The 14,702-nt window shown below is 38.2% G+C and overlaps 1 long non-coding RNA gene across 1 annotated transcript in view; it reads right to left on the bottom strand.

Annotated features, from left to right (window-relative positions):
- The window catches only part of LOC103544199 (uncharacterized), a 275,975-nt gene that overhangs the window by 73,930 nt on the left and 187,343 nt on the right, over positions 1–14,702 (bottom strand). Inside the window, exon 3 of the long non-coding RNA XR_011531947.1 lies at positions 10,056–10,164. This is a non-coding gene — a long non-coding RNA (uncharacterized lncRNA). The remainder of the gene's footprint in view (positions 1–10,055; positions 10,165–14,702) is intronic.

Here is a 14,702-nt window from a genome sequence, read left to right as displayed (position 1 = left end):
AGAAAACCCAAATTTCCATCTACTCTTGAAAAACTGAATAAATTGGCATCCCTGCTTTGCATTCTTTCTTGGCAACATTGGACTAAAGCTTAGTGATAGCCTCTTCTTAGATGGGCAGCTGACTACACAGCTGATCATTCTCTGAGTATCTGTTGCTGCTGGTTAGCATCTCAATCCAGGCCAGTTCCACATGTGGATTATCTCCTGGCCTCTCTGAACCAAGCTTTTATGAGAATAATATGCTGCTCAAATGGGAGAGAAATGAATGGTCATAAGTGAAAAGTGCAGACTTGTCTAAGTCAAAGTTGAATTTTACATGGGAAAACTTGTCTTGGCAGGAGTGGAGAGTGAACAAGGAAAACATTTTTGGCATATAACTAATTCTTACTGTGGTTTGGTGGAAATCAGCCTAAATTAAAGCTTTGGGAATTCTTAAGTGTATGCCACCACAAATTACTAGCAAACCAAAAAATTCCAACTGCAATTGAGAGCAAAGGCTTTCTGTGACCGATCACTTAGAAAACAGTTCATTCAAAGTATCAAGGGAACTGGTCTGCTTTTTTTTCTTTTTAATTCTTAAAATGGGATGGAAAGAGAAAGACATTTCTTACTATAGTGGATGCCGTTGCTACCCTGCCCAGATCCCCTTTAGTGAGTGGGTGCACCCATCCCCCGACAGCATTAGGCATCCCCACTAAGGGCTCACAGCTGCCCCTTCTCCAGAGAACTGCCCTCTGAGAGAGGCCACGTCCCTTCAGGTGCTCAGTCATCAATGACTGATAGATAGGGAATATACAGTACTGGCTCCTTTGCCTCAAAGTGGGACTAACTGTGGTGTAATTCATGCCGCAGAACTCCTTATAGGACACAAGCTGAAGTTAGTCTCAGCTGACATCATATCCTTACTTTTTTCACCTGCCCTATCCCACTTCCTTCACTTCCCTTCTCCTGAGAGCACTTCTTCAATAAATTCCCTTCATAAAAATCTACCTCAGGGTCCATTTCTGGAGAACCTGACCTAAGACACTTAATCACCTTAGTAAACCCATCTGGTTCCCACTGTAAGGACTAGGGGGGTTCAAATACTGTGATGTCATTTGAAGAAGGCAGGACTCTGTCCAGCCTAACACGTTTGTGTCTGGGTCCTGTTCAAGGAGACCCCGTGACTTGCACCCTCCCATTATAAATTCATTCTGCTGTGGACTTGCCAGATATACCCTCAGATCAAGATACAGCAACCCCATTCAAGTCAAACATATAATACTACGCCCATCCCACCAAATACAGATTTCCTCATAGGTTCCTAGAAGAAATAACCTACTAAAAAGTCCACTTCTCACTTCTAGATGAAATAAGGAAAACACAGAGAGTGAGACAGAGGGAAATATTCCCATAAAGGTCAAAATAATGAGAAGTTCCTTTAATCATTAGTTAAAGAAAAGCTGATTCTATAAATTTTTGCATCATTCAGAACATCATTTGTAGCCTATGACTAAGAGTCTAGTTAATAATTCATTGCTGACATGTATTTTTCTTGCCTACTAAAAGTTAAGCATCATGTCACCATGCAGAAATGTGAGAGACCTTGTTTGGTTGAGCCTCCAAAGCTATGGATTCCAATGTTGTTGCAATAAACTAAGGTGTTTTCAGATATTAGAAATGGGGCAGGTTGCCATAAAGTTTTCAAAGATTCCGTTTTTAGACAAGATTAATTTAATTTTTCATGTGAAGATTCAAGGCACTATAAAATTAAACCAGCAATAATAGGAAATGATGACACCTTCAAACTTGGGAATTTTCATCTTGAGATCTAGGTCCTTAAAAAATCACCACCAAATTTTAAAATGAAGGACCTTGTAGTTGTGAGAGACCAACCAATAGTAGGTAATATAGGCAGGGAAGGACAAAACAGTGTTTTAAGAGACTAGTAGGATTCTATCCCAATTTCTAGTGTCCTGGTCCTCTCCTGGGAAGCATCTGAACCTCAATGGAGAGCCCTTGGAACTTTACTTAGACTCTCAGAAATCTGAGTTTTCATTGGGTAGCATAGAAACTCTATACAACCTACTTGGAGGTCGTCTAATGTAGCTTGTCTGAAGGAGTATATATTCGGGGGCATATGGGACAGTAAAGAAAGGAATTGTATTAAAATTTTGCATTAATTTTCTCATTTGCACCTAACAGCAATCCTGTTACTGGTAGTCGTTAAGCCTGTCTAAGGATTAGATAATGGAGGCCCAGAACTCAAGTAACTAATTGTTTTGACCATATCATAGGCAAAGAGTAAGAGTTTGACAAGAAAGTTATAGGATGGAACAACACTGGAAATATTGGCCTTACCTCCCCATCCTCTACCTCTGTCTATTGGAGTAAAAATAGTGCCTCTCCAAAGGGATTCTGTTGGGAGCACTTTGGCAGTACAGTAGAGATCCCTTTGATTTAGGTTCAGAAATTTTCTTTGTAAGTAGAAGGCAATATCAATATACCATAGAGATAAGAAGATAGCTATTGGAGTTAGCTAAACTGAGCTCAGTCTCAGGTCTCCAAATTACTAGCTGTGGAAACTTCGACCTAGGTTTCCTTAATATAGCTGAGACTCAGTCCTCAAGGGTTAACTGTAGCACTTATTTCATGTGGTGGTTGTTGAAGTTAAAATAATGCATATAAAATTAGACCAGTGTCTATAGCAAAGAGTAAGTGTTCACTGATGGTAGGAAAAAAGTGAACATGTTGACATTTCTTGCATTTCCCTTCCTTCAGGTCTCTAGTGTAATGTTGACTTACCATCAATATGATCTTCTTTTTTGTCTAGCTCCATTCGGATTCCTGTTTTCTACTAAGATGACAGTTCCTCATTGCTTAATTTATGGTTTATTTAATATTACCTGGTATTATATATAAGGTGACCAGATGTTCCTCTTAATACACAACAGATCTAACAAAGTGGGGAGACGTCTTCCGCAGTTTGCTTCCAAGACAATCACCACTATACTGAAAGAGGAAAGGCTACTGTTGCCTACAGAAGGCCTAATGATGCTAAGATTGGGGAAAGGGTCCAGATGACAGAACTCAATTTCAAAGAGTAGGCATCCCTTTGCTTGAGAAATATCATTTCTCTTTCTATCATCCCTGCAAATACTGCCCCAGGACAGCACAGGGTAATTCTTAAGGAATTAAACTCTTCATGATGGTTAATTTTATGTATCAACTTGACTGGGCCATGGGTGACCAGATAATTGGTCTAACATTATTCTGGGTGTCTCTGTGAAAATGTTTTGGGATGAGATTCACATTTATTGGCAGACTAAGTAAAGTAGATTGTCCTCCCTCTTGGGAATGTCTCTCATCCAATCTGTTGAAGGCTTGAATATAACAAAAAGGCTGACTCTCCCATGACTGGAGGACCTCCTCCTGCCTGATTACTTTGAGCTGGGACATCAGTCTTTTCTACCCTTCGGACTCCAACCAAAACATCGTTCTTCTTGGGTCTTGAGTCTGCCAGCTTTTGGACTGAAACTTAAACCGTTGACTTTCTTGGGTCACCAGCTTGTTGATTGCAGTTCTTGGGACTTCTCAGCCTGCATAATTACATGAGCCTATTCTTTATTTTATACACACGTGCAAACACACGTACACACACACATCTCCTATTAGTTCTGTTTCTTTAGAGAACCCTGACTTATACATTCTCAAAACTTAGTTTGATGTATTTTAAAATCTGTTCATTTTAAGTATGAATACCTGAGAAATAAAATGTCCATTCTCCTCAGATTTCCCAGTCTTGTATTTGAAAAGAGCATAAAGCACAAAAGGAGGAAATAGCTTCTTGCTAGCCTATAATGTGGGGTATGTGTGCATGCATGAGTGTGTGTCTGCATGTGTGTGTGTGTGTTTGAGTACAGCCATAATAGGATTTGGTTTCTAAAGACTAAAGAGAAAAATATTGAGAACTGTCAAAACAGAGCTATGTTATTTTATGATATTTTGCATATTAATAAGATGTTTTATTTTTTCAGGAGACAAGTGGGAAGAAGTGTGAAAATGTGATTCATGCTGAATGTTCTTCATAAGAAATAGGCTCTAGCTAGATGGGAGCAGGGCCTTTTCTTGAGGAAGATTTCCTCTTGTTATAGGAAATTTTTTAAATGTTGACATTTCCCTCTAGTGGCAGAAAGAAAATAATACTCACTGAGGAGAATAATGTAAGATCGGAATGCTTCAGCAAAAAGAGGCGTCCTTTCTTTTTCCTTTTATTTGAATATAATAATTGATTGCCAATCACAAGCTAAGCATTGCTACAGATAAAGAATGCCCTGCATCAGAGAGTTTGTAACTGTGTTGGGAAAGATTTGGTCAAAAAAAGAGAAACCTGACCAGGGTTTCTGACCATAGGTCTAGGACAACTTTATGAAGTAGGTGACAAAATAATAAGACAAAATAATGAGTGATTCTCCCTTTTTCCGTTACTTATCCTTCACCAGGCATCCAATGATAACAAAATCTGCTTTCCTTTAAGTTCTACCTTTAAAGTCATTCTGCCCCTTTCTCCCTTGCTTCTGTTCCCTTTCCTTCTCCTCCATCAAAACTTACCTTTCTATGTCCTGTTGCCTCGTGGTTCAATTTTTCTCCTTAGTACTCCTGCCTCTCATCAGTGATCCACAACATCTTGTGCTATCGTTGACTTCACTATGTTATTTTAAATTGCATATTTTTATGTCTAGTCCTACCCACTGCCACTAAATTCTGAACTCCTTATAGGCATGATCTACATTTTATTCATCTTTGAGTCACAAGTATCTAGCTCAGTGTCTGGAGCTCAATAAATATTTGTTGAAAGAATGCATGCATGTGTCTGTGAGTGAATAAGTGAATCAATTTGAAGATAATTTAATAAATTAACAAGCCCACTGATTAAATATATTATCTGTATTTGATACTTCACATTATTAGAGAAATTGTGGGGTAAATACTTGAACTCAAAAGTGAAGCTCAAATAAAAAGAACAGTAGAAATTAATTGGGAGATTGTTCCTTCTGCGGAGTTTCCCAAAATTTATCCTACTTAAAAATATGTTTGAGGGTGATCAGATGGATGAAAGGACTCACTGATACTTAGCGCACTGTGCACCTCCACATGAAATCGCATCATGCAAAGCTGCCTGCTGAGTTGTGACTCTCTCACGGGGGAAAGAATGGAAGAAAACCTAGGGCTGGAGAAATCTTACTCTCAGAATGAAAATGACATTCAAAGCTTGAAACCAGCAACTGCTCCCCTTGCAAAAATTAATTTTCTTTAGCTTCTTTCTTCTACTGAGAAAAAAAAAATTGTTCTTGAATAGCCAAAAGGATATGGATTTCACTGCCCAAGGAACACAAAAAAATGAGAAAAGATTAAACCATATGTCTTTAAGTGAGGAGAGGGGGTGTCAGCTATGTCTATATCTCTCAGGAAAAAGCAGTAAAAGAAAAGTCTCGCCTACAAAAAGCAAATGTAGAAGAGACACATTTTTCATAGCCAGTATAAAGACACATGACTTAAATATAGGGCATATTTATATTTTAAATGCAAACTCTCCTAGACCATGGATTATTGCACATGAGACAAACCAATACTGTCTCAAAAATGAACTGAGAACTTTTGCTTCTGAGAATAATGTGGTAGATCAAGGAAAGACAAAACCTCCATCATAACAATTAGGAAAAGTGGGATATATTACAAAAAATCATTTTAAAAGTATCAAGGGCATGTGAAAGCAGAGGAAAAGAAAAGTATTATTAAACTTCCAGCTGCTTTTGTTGTTGTTGTTGTTGAAGAAGATTTGCCCCGAGCTGACATCTGTTGCCAATTTCCTCTTTTTGCTTGAGGAAGATTCACCCTGAGCTAACATTGTGCCAATCTTCCTCTATTTTGTATGTGGGTCATCGCCACAGCATGGCTGCTGGTGAGTGGTGTAGGTCTGAACCCAGAAACTGAACCCAGGCTGCTGAAGCAGAGTGTGCCAAACTTAACCACTAGGTCACAGGACCAACCTCTCAGCGGCATCTTTTCACTTAAATTGACAAGCTGATCTTAAAATTTGTATGGAAATGCAAAGGACCCAGATATAATTCTATACACTTATGGTCAATTGATTTTCACCAAGTGCACCATGACAATTGAGTGAGGAGATAATAGTCCTTCCAACAAATGGTGCTGGGAAACTGGATATTCACATGCAAAAGCATGACGCTGGACCTCTAACTCACACTATACACTAAAATTAACTCAAAGTGGATCACAGACTCACATGTAAGAGCTAAAACAACAAAATTCTTCGAAGAAAAATAGGAGTAAATCTTCATAACTTTGGGTTAGGAAATAGTTTCTTAGATATAACATCAAAATCATAAGTGACAAAGGAATAAAGAGAGAAAATAAACTACATCAAAATTAAAAGACTTCATGCTTAAAATATTGCCATCAAAAACTTGAAAGTACAATCCACAGAATGAGAGAAATATTTGCAAGTAATATATGATAAGGGACCTGTAGCCAGAACATGTAAAGAACACTTATAATTCAACAATAAAAAAAAACCCAATTTAAAAATGGACAAAAGATTTGAACAGACATTTCTCTAAAGAAGATACACAAATGGCCAAAAAGCTCAACATCATTTGTCATTAGAGAAATGCAAGTCAAAACCACAATTAGCTGCCACTTCACATCTGCTAGGTTGGCTATAATCAGAAAGACAGAAAATAGCAAGTGTTTGAAAGGATATGGAGAAAGTGGAACTCTGACACATTGTTGATGGAGTGTAAAGTGGTGAAGCCACCTTGGAAAATAGTCAGTTCCTCAAAAGATATACATAGTGTGATGATATGACCCTGCAATTCCACTTCTAGTATATATCCAAGAGAAATGAAAACAAATATCCTCACAAAAATGTGTGTACAAATATTCTAAGTAGGATTATTCATAATAGCCAAAAGTGGAAATAATCCAAATGGCCATCAACTGATGAATGAATAAATAAAATGTGGTCTATCCATACAATGAAATATTACTTAGCCATAAAAAGAAATGGAGGACTGATAAATGCTACAACACGGATGATCTTTGAAAACACCATGCTAAATGAGAGAAGCCATTTACAAAAGGCCACGCATTGTACACTCCTAATTATATAACATCCCCACAATTTGTTGTTTCCAGGAATTAGGGTGAACAGAGGATGGGAGTGATTGCTAATGTGTAAGAGGGTTCTTTAGTGGGTGATAAAAATATTCTGGAATTATTGCACTGATATTTACACAACTTTGAGAATATACTAAACACTATTTAATTGTGCCAATTAAAACTTATTCTTATGGTTTGTGAATCTCATTTAAAAAAAATCAAGAGCAGTCTAAATTATCTAGTTTTTCCATAGCAGAGCAATACACCTGATGCATTGCTGAGACATGTTGGACAGAGACGTGAGATTTGAAGCTTCACAGCATGGTGATCTGTGGGTCTCAGAAAGCGCACGTTCTCCAGCTACCTTAAAATTACTCTTCTGTTGATTTCAGTGTGTTTCTCCTTTCTTCTTTTCTTCCCATTCATACCTTTGTCCTCTACTGTATAAACGAGTCATTTCCAGCATAAATTTTAACTCTACGTTTCCACATTGTAGACATTATGATTTTCAACATGTTCAATGACTAAGTCCAGAAGTAAATGTTATCCAAGGCAATGTTTTTCCAAGTGTATCAAAATTGCTGGGGGAGAGAGTCTTTCAGAAATGCAGATTCCAGGACTGTACATCCAAACAGGGAATCTGCCTTTGTTAGAAGCATCCCAGGAGACTCTTAGGCACAACCAACATTTGAGAACTCCACTTCTAGAAATTGAGCAATTCTTGCTGTGGATCCTTTGCTTGTTCACTCAATGATGATGATGATGGCCCAGAATAACCATTCCTGGACCTCTGAATTTATCATTGATTCTGTCTCCTTTGTAACTGTGCTTTTCTCCCACCTATTACTGACCATCTGGATGCTCCAGTGCCAGGGGACATACACAAAGCAATCTTTCCCTTCCAGGTACTCCATGTGGGAGGCCTGGTAATTATCTCCATTTAGGAGCAAAGTTTCTTACGTCGAACTTCCCCTTTCAGATACAGACTCACTCAAGGATCTGAAGGTGAGCAGGAGTTTGCTTTAATGACTACCATCTCCTCTCCTCACACATCTGTGACTCTATTTCTACAAGTCAGTGATTCTCTAAGCATGGTTGCCAGACCTGGAAATCAGCATCGCCTGGGAACACATAGAAATGCAGATTCTTGAGCCCCCGGACTGAATCAGGAATTCTGGGATGGAGTCCAGCAATCTGTGTTTTAACAAGTCCTCCAGGTGATTTGGGTGCATGTTAAAGCTTGAAAACCACTGCTCAAGACATCCATGAGATAGCAGTTTATGCTTCTGCTGTGTAACTCAGAGCCAATCAGAGAGCATATTTATATTTTAAATGCAAACTCTCCTAGACCATGGATTATTGCACGTGAGACAAACCAATACTGTCTCAAAAATGAACTGAGAACTTTTGCTTCTGAGAATAATGTGGTAGATCAAGGAAAGACAAAACCTCCATCATAACAATTAGGAAAAGTGGGAACCTTTAGAAGGGGTGCAGAGGACCTGGAGGTGATGTTGAGTTGGAACACAGAAGCCACCTTTAGGTCAAATAACTATAGCAACATAGGAAGTGTTAGTAGCAGGGGACTTCAGGGATCATAGCCCTTGAGTCTCTTTCTGCTGATTCCCACCGACCCCTTCTGTCTCCTCTGTGTCCACAGATTTTCTTTCTGTTGAATAGCCACCTGTTGGGGTACATATGTCTCTATTTGGAACATTACTCCTCTCACAAGGCAGCAACTATCTCTCTTGAGTCTTCCAAAATACGAATGTGTACATAGTGCAATTTCATTACCCGGAGCCAAATAAGAGCATAATTCATGAAAAGGACAAGGAGCTTGGCTTCAGTCCCAGACACTTAATTCACCACAAATATTTATTTGTTCTATGAATACAGTATTACAGTAGATCTTGTTAACAACTGCCCTAACATGCTCATTAGGGTATTTTGATTTATTTTTATTTTTACATGTCTGTGTCCTGCAGTGGCCTACTAACCCTTCTCCTGGCTCTCACTTGCCTCCTTCCAATCTACTTGCTACGCAGAAACCTCAAGTTTCTTTCCAAAAGAACATCTTATTGTATTACTTACTTCCTTAAAACTACCCAATGGCTTCCAATGCACTTGAGATAAAATCTAAATTTCTTTCTGTAGCCTGCAAGTGTCTTCATGATTTGGCCCCATGTGCTTTCCTACCTCCACCACCACTGTTTTCCGCTTCTGAGCTCAGTGGGCTCTGGTCCTCAAAGTGCTGCTTGTCTTGCACAAGTCAGTTTGTTTCTCACCGTGGGGCCTTTGCACCCATTGTTCTCTTACTCAGAGGGATCTTCTTATTTTCACATGGCTGGCCCCTCTTTTGGTCGTTCAAGTCTCAAGTCAAATATTACCTTCTCGAGGAAACATGAGCAACTACCCTACATCAGCAATCCCTGCACCATCACTGCATTACTCCCTTTCAGGCAGCACTTTCAACTAGCTGAGCAAGTTTGTCTGTCTTTCTATCCATCTATCTATCTATCCATCCACTCACTCTTTGTGTGTTGTTAAGTACTTTTTTCTTCCCTGACTTCTTTCAGTTTGAATCTAAGTTCCATGAAAATGGGGATTTTCTGCCATGTTCACTCCTGTATTCCAAGACATAATAGAATAATAAATATTGTCTAAATATATAAGTGAATAAATGCATATCTCACATAGAATATTATGAAGAATAGTAGTACGTAAATTTCTTTTAAAAAATGGCTAATTAGTCATTTATAATACTCTAGAAAAGTAACCAAAATCATTAGGTAGTATCATGTTACAAAATCTGCATCAGTTAGGGGAAGTCTAGGCATATTTTCAATAAAGAATATTGGAGTGCAAAGGGGTATTAAAAGTTTATTTAGTCATACCTTTTTCTCAAGGCAGGAATGCTCATCAACAATCAAACAGAAAAACATTTTTTCTCTTTGAGCAAAGGCATTGACTTCTTCCTTTCATCCACAGTGAAGCCTTGGGGACCTGGAATGTAGCATGAGAGCACAATTCAAGTTCAGACCACCCTACCAAAAAATGTCTTCATGGAAGGCTGTTTTGCAAACCACATTTATATTCTCTAATAAATAAACGTAACCCAACAAGCAGGTGGATTTGCTTGGCTTACAAGCGGGAATATCCTTAAAGTAAAGGAAGAAAATGAAGAGAATTTCCAAGGGCAATTTTCGTTTTAAAAATCTGTGTCAGAGTTGAGTGGTTTGAGGGAAAAGTTTCGAGAACTCAAGAGATAGAACTGTATGAGTCACCCAGGCCAAATCTGCACCCAAAGCAGACGCATCACCCCCTGTAACATCCGTGACAGCTTTTTCTTGATCATTTCCAGCCCATTACTTCATAAGAAAACCCATTCTGCAATTGAAAAATCTGAATTATTGGGTAATTCTTTCCAATCATGTGCTTAAATCTGCCTTTCTAAAACTTCCGCTGTGCATCTGCCTTACAGACCAACACAAAATGTGTCTGTTCCCTTTACCACATGGCATTCCTTCAAATATGGAGTCATGTCATTTCTTCCTTTTTTCTCTTTAGAGGCTAAGCTTTCGCATTGTCTTCAGTTGTTTCCTTTATGAATTGTTTCCAAGTCCCTGATCATTCTGGTTGTTTTCCTTTGTACCTGCTCCAATTGATCAGTGTCCTTCCTAAGATGTAGGCTCCAGAGGTATGACTTTGTTTGATGGTTCTTTATCAGCAGACCTTCTTACAAGGTTCTGGCTCAGAAAGAGATTTCCAGGAGCAAATGGCAGTTGAACCTGAGAGCAGTTTCTTGCACCTCTTGCTTCTTTCCAGGTACAATTGCAGATGCTAACTCACAAGTCTCCCTGGTTTGGGTGCTAATTATCCTACCTATCTTTTTTTTTCCTTCTAAACAATATCCCCGCTTTAATACAGGGTGGAATGTAATGCTGCAAACACCAGAATTGTGGCTTTCAATGGCCAAATGTATTTTCTGCCAAGATCTTGGGAATTCCCTTCCTCTCCTGTTCTAACAAGTACTGACTTTCTGACTTCTGAGACATTCACTAAGGTTTATGGTTTTCAGTATTCATCCCAAATTATTAGATAATCTAATCTATCTAGGTCTTTCCTGCCTTACTTTACACCTGCTATTGGCAAGTAGAATGGAAAATAGTGTGAAACTAAGGCTGCAACATTCCTGATGCAGGAACATACTGTGATTATCACACTTCAAGATCTAAGGCATTTATAATCCTGATCATTTTTGCACGTCTTTAGCACGCCACTGTCTATCCACACAGGATGCAATCAATAAACATATGTCCAACGAAGGAAGTGGCTGGTATTATACATCTTCCTCTAGGTCTCCCGTATACACCTCGATGCGCAGGCTATTCAAGATCTATCACTGACCAAATGGACCAATTCTCTGCTTTGCCCATCAAATCCCTGGAGGGACTGAGCAGAGAGCCATTATGAAAAAGTCATATCTTTTTCCTCTTTGAAGTCTGCCTTCCCTGTTTCTGGGCCTCGGTCTTCCCTTCCTGAGATTCAGTGCCTTCAGTGGTTGTATTTTCAGTTGTCCACGGCCCTTGCTATAAGAGCCCACTCAGACTTGCATTCTACAGCATTACCCACCGTCCCCTCCAAAAAACAAACAAAAAACTCCCAACTCACACCTTCCTGTGCTTCTTACTTTCAGGGCCCCAAAATATATCTGGAAAACTAATCCAAGAAATCTAGTTGTGTTAAGATAGGAATAATACTGATAGCTTGTTCACCTAGTGGTTAAGCATACTAGTGTTCAGAGCCAAAATGCCTAAGTTTGAAAGCCAGCTCTCCCACCCACTAGTGAAACCATGGACAAATTATTCACCCCTGCTGAGCCCCTGTTTTCTTATCTGTAAAATAGTGTTTATAATATTTCCTTCATAGGGTTGTTCGTAGTATTAAACCAGTGTAAAATTCTTTAAAAACTATCTGGCACATAATACATGCTCAGTAAACGTGAGCTATTACTCCTTTCAGTCAATACTACCAGTTAGACACTTTAGAGGTCTTCGTTTGGATGAGTAACGGTAACTACTACTTTGGAAGAAATTTGGAATCCAGAAAAACATTCTGGTGCCCTTTGAGCTACATTAATTAGGTATTTAACTATCATTTAGGAATAAAGAAAACCCAGATGACCAAAAATGCTGTGATTTCCCTGAATACAAGCAAGGGCACTAAAGCAGTGGTGTTCAAAGTGTTGTGTGTATCCCTGCGGAATGTGAAGGCTTTCTGAGGCATGTGCAGACACAGATGGCTTTAAGGGACTAAATTTTTGGATCCGCAGCTTCCAGAAAATGCCTGAGAAGATGCTTGAGATAAAGCATAGGTTTTTCTTCCCCAACTGCCTCTTCACAATAACTATTATCCTACTTTACAAAACAAAGGACCAGCTCCCACCTGTCCTAAAGGTGTTCTGGTTCCTTGCTCAAGAATGTAACAACCTATTTGGTGACAAAAAAGGGGACACTTAAAAATACTGATGTTGGTGCTGAGAAGACAAATGACCGTTATTTGGAGATTCTTTGCAAGTCAGGTGGTTTTCAGCAGTTTGACTTCAATAAATTTGAATACATTTATTTTTGTTTATTTATTTATTTATAAATTTCAATAAATCTGTCAGTTAACAGATCACTAAATAAATTATTATTCAATCTTCTAATGTGAGTGTTGGGATTTAACACAAAAGGAGGATGATGAATTGAGTAACATTTCTGTAACACTCCATTCCCACTCCCATCTACTTAATCACGTGAACAAGACTTCTCAGGGCTTATATGCATACAAATGAAAAATGAGTACAGTTGGTGAACTTTATCTCATTCTAGTAAGAAGATATTCATTCATGAACAGGATATCTGAAATAATTAGACAAAGTAAAAACATTCCCATTTATGTTTTTTAAGTTTAAAATTTTATCCAATTATGTTACATTCCACACGTTATATATTCATGTTTGATCCATTCTATACTAATAAATGGAATGGTAATGCAACCCAGGAAAATTTTAAAATAGTGAAATTTAAATTTATATACATATATTTGCTATAAAAAATGATAATCAATGAAAGACTTTCAAGGCTAAAATAGATTACCTTAGGATAAAATTCTGTGGGAATTAAACTTACAAAGAAAAATTTTATCTGGTAAAATCTTTTCAAAGTGTGAGAGGCAACTATGTAGGTTTAGATCATTTTACAAAAGTCTTTTAGAGATTATGTGAACAAAATCTTTGAAGACCATTGTACCAAAGCATCTTGTCTTTTCGTATATTAGGACCAGCATCTTTCATGCTGAGGCATGACAAGTGGCCAGCATTTGGGGTTGCTAGATTTTATAGGAGAAACTCCATCATGCTATTTTCATGTGTGTGTGTACTTCTTAAAGTGTGCTAAGTGAAAAATCTCGTCTCCATGTCTTTTGTCTCTGCTGTGCTTTCTGGGGCTTAACTTCATTCCTTTAAGATTAGCTTCAGGTATAACTCATCACTAGAAACCTGGAAAAAAGACCTAGGTTCAAGTCCACATTTTTTGTACTCTTAGGGTTTCCACTGACCTTTTAGTCAAATCCCAGTTCTGCCATTTCCTAGCTCTGTTTCCTTGGATAAGTTACTTAACCTCTCTAAACCTGGCAGCTTCATGTGTAGAGCTAATGTTACAATGCTTAGCTCATGGGATCATGGTGAGGATTAAATGAGATCATAGATGCACAGTGCTGGACACCGCCTGGAATAGAGTAAGCACTATTGTTAACATTGTTATCCTAGTTTCACTGTGTGGAAATCTCAAAGAACTTCATACCTGCTTCATTTTCTCATTTTTATTCATGTCTCTAACCAGTTCCTAAGGAGTTTATCATTTATCTATTACCCTCTACCTCCCTAATAAAGGGCAATGGCATAAATGGATAGAAAGATAACGTACACTTGTTTATCAGATCCAAGTTATGTGATTTAAGATCAATAGTTATGGGACAAATTATACGGGCCAAATCTACTCAATCATGGTAGACACGACTAAAATCTTTCAGGTGACCTGATTTACTTCATTGAAACAATGGTCCTGAGATCATAGAATTGCCTAATGGGTAGCTCAGAAAGACTGACCTTTTTTTGGCATGTTTCACCATGTTTGCATAAAGCTGGCTATGATGTCTTTACTGGAGTAATGAGTTAAACAGTCAATATTATTAAGCTAACGTTCGTAGGAAAGAATTTGAATAGAATTTTTCAAAGCATTTTGTCTGGATGTGGGCTCTGTAACGATTCTTCAGAAATCTTCACTAAGTGCTAGGGTGTGGTGGGGATGGATTTGTCCCCCTGCAAATAGTTTTGTTTAGTTTTTAAAAATCATAATCACAAAATACACACAATGAATTTTAGGTGATATTAATCATTAATGCAGTTCAGAGAAACAGTGACAAAGGATTATTTTGTAGCAAAAATTAACCTCTAGCGTTGATCTCGAAAAGGATGTAGTCAAAACACTTCCCACTGG

Source organism: Equus przewalskii, chromosome 23 (assembly GCF_037783145.1).
Source record: "Equus przewalskii isolate Varuska chromosome 23, EquPr2, whole genome shotgun sequence".
Taxonomy (NCBI): Eukaryota; Metazoa; Chordata; class Mammalia; order Perissodactyla; family Equidae; genus Equus; species Equus przewalskii.
Note: the sequence above shows the minus strand (reverse complement) of the source record. Positions and strands in the feature narration are given on the sequence as shown.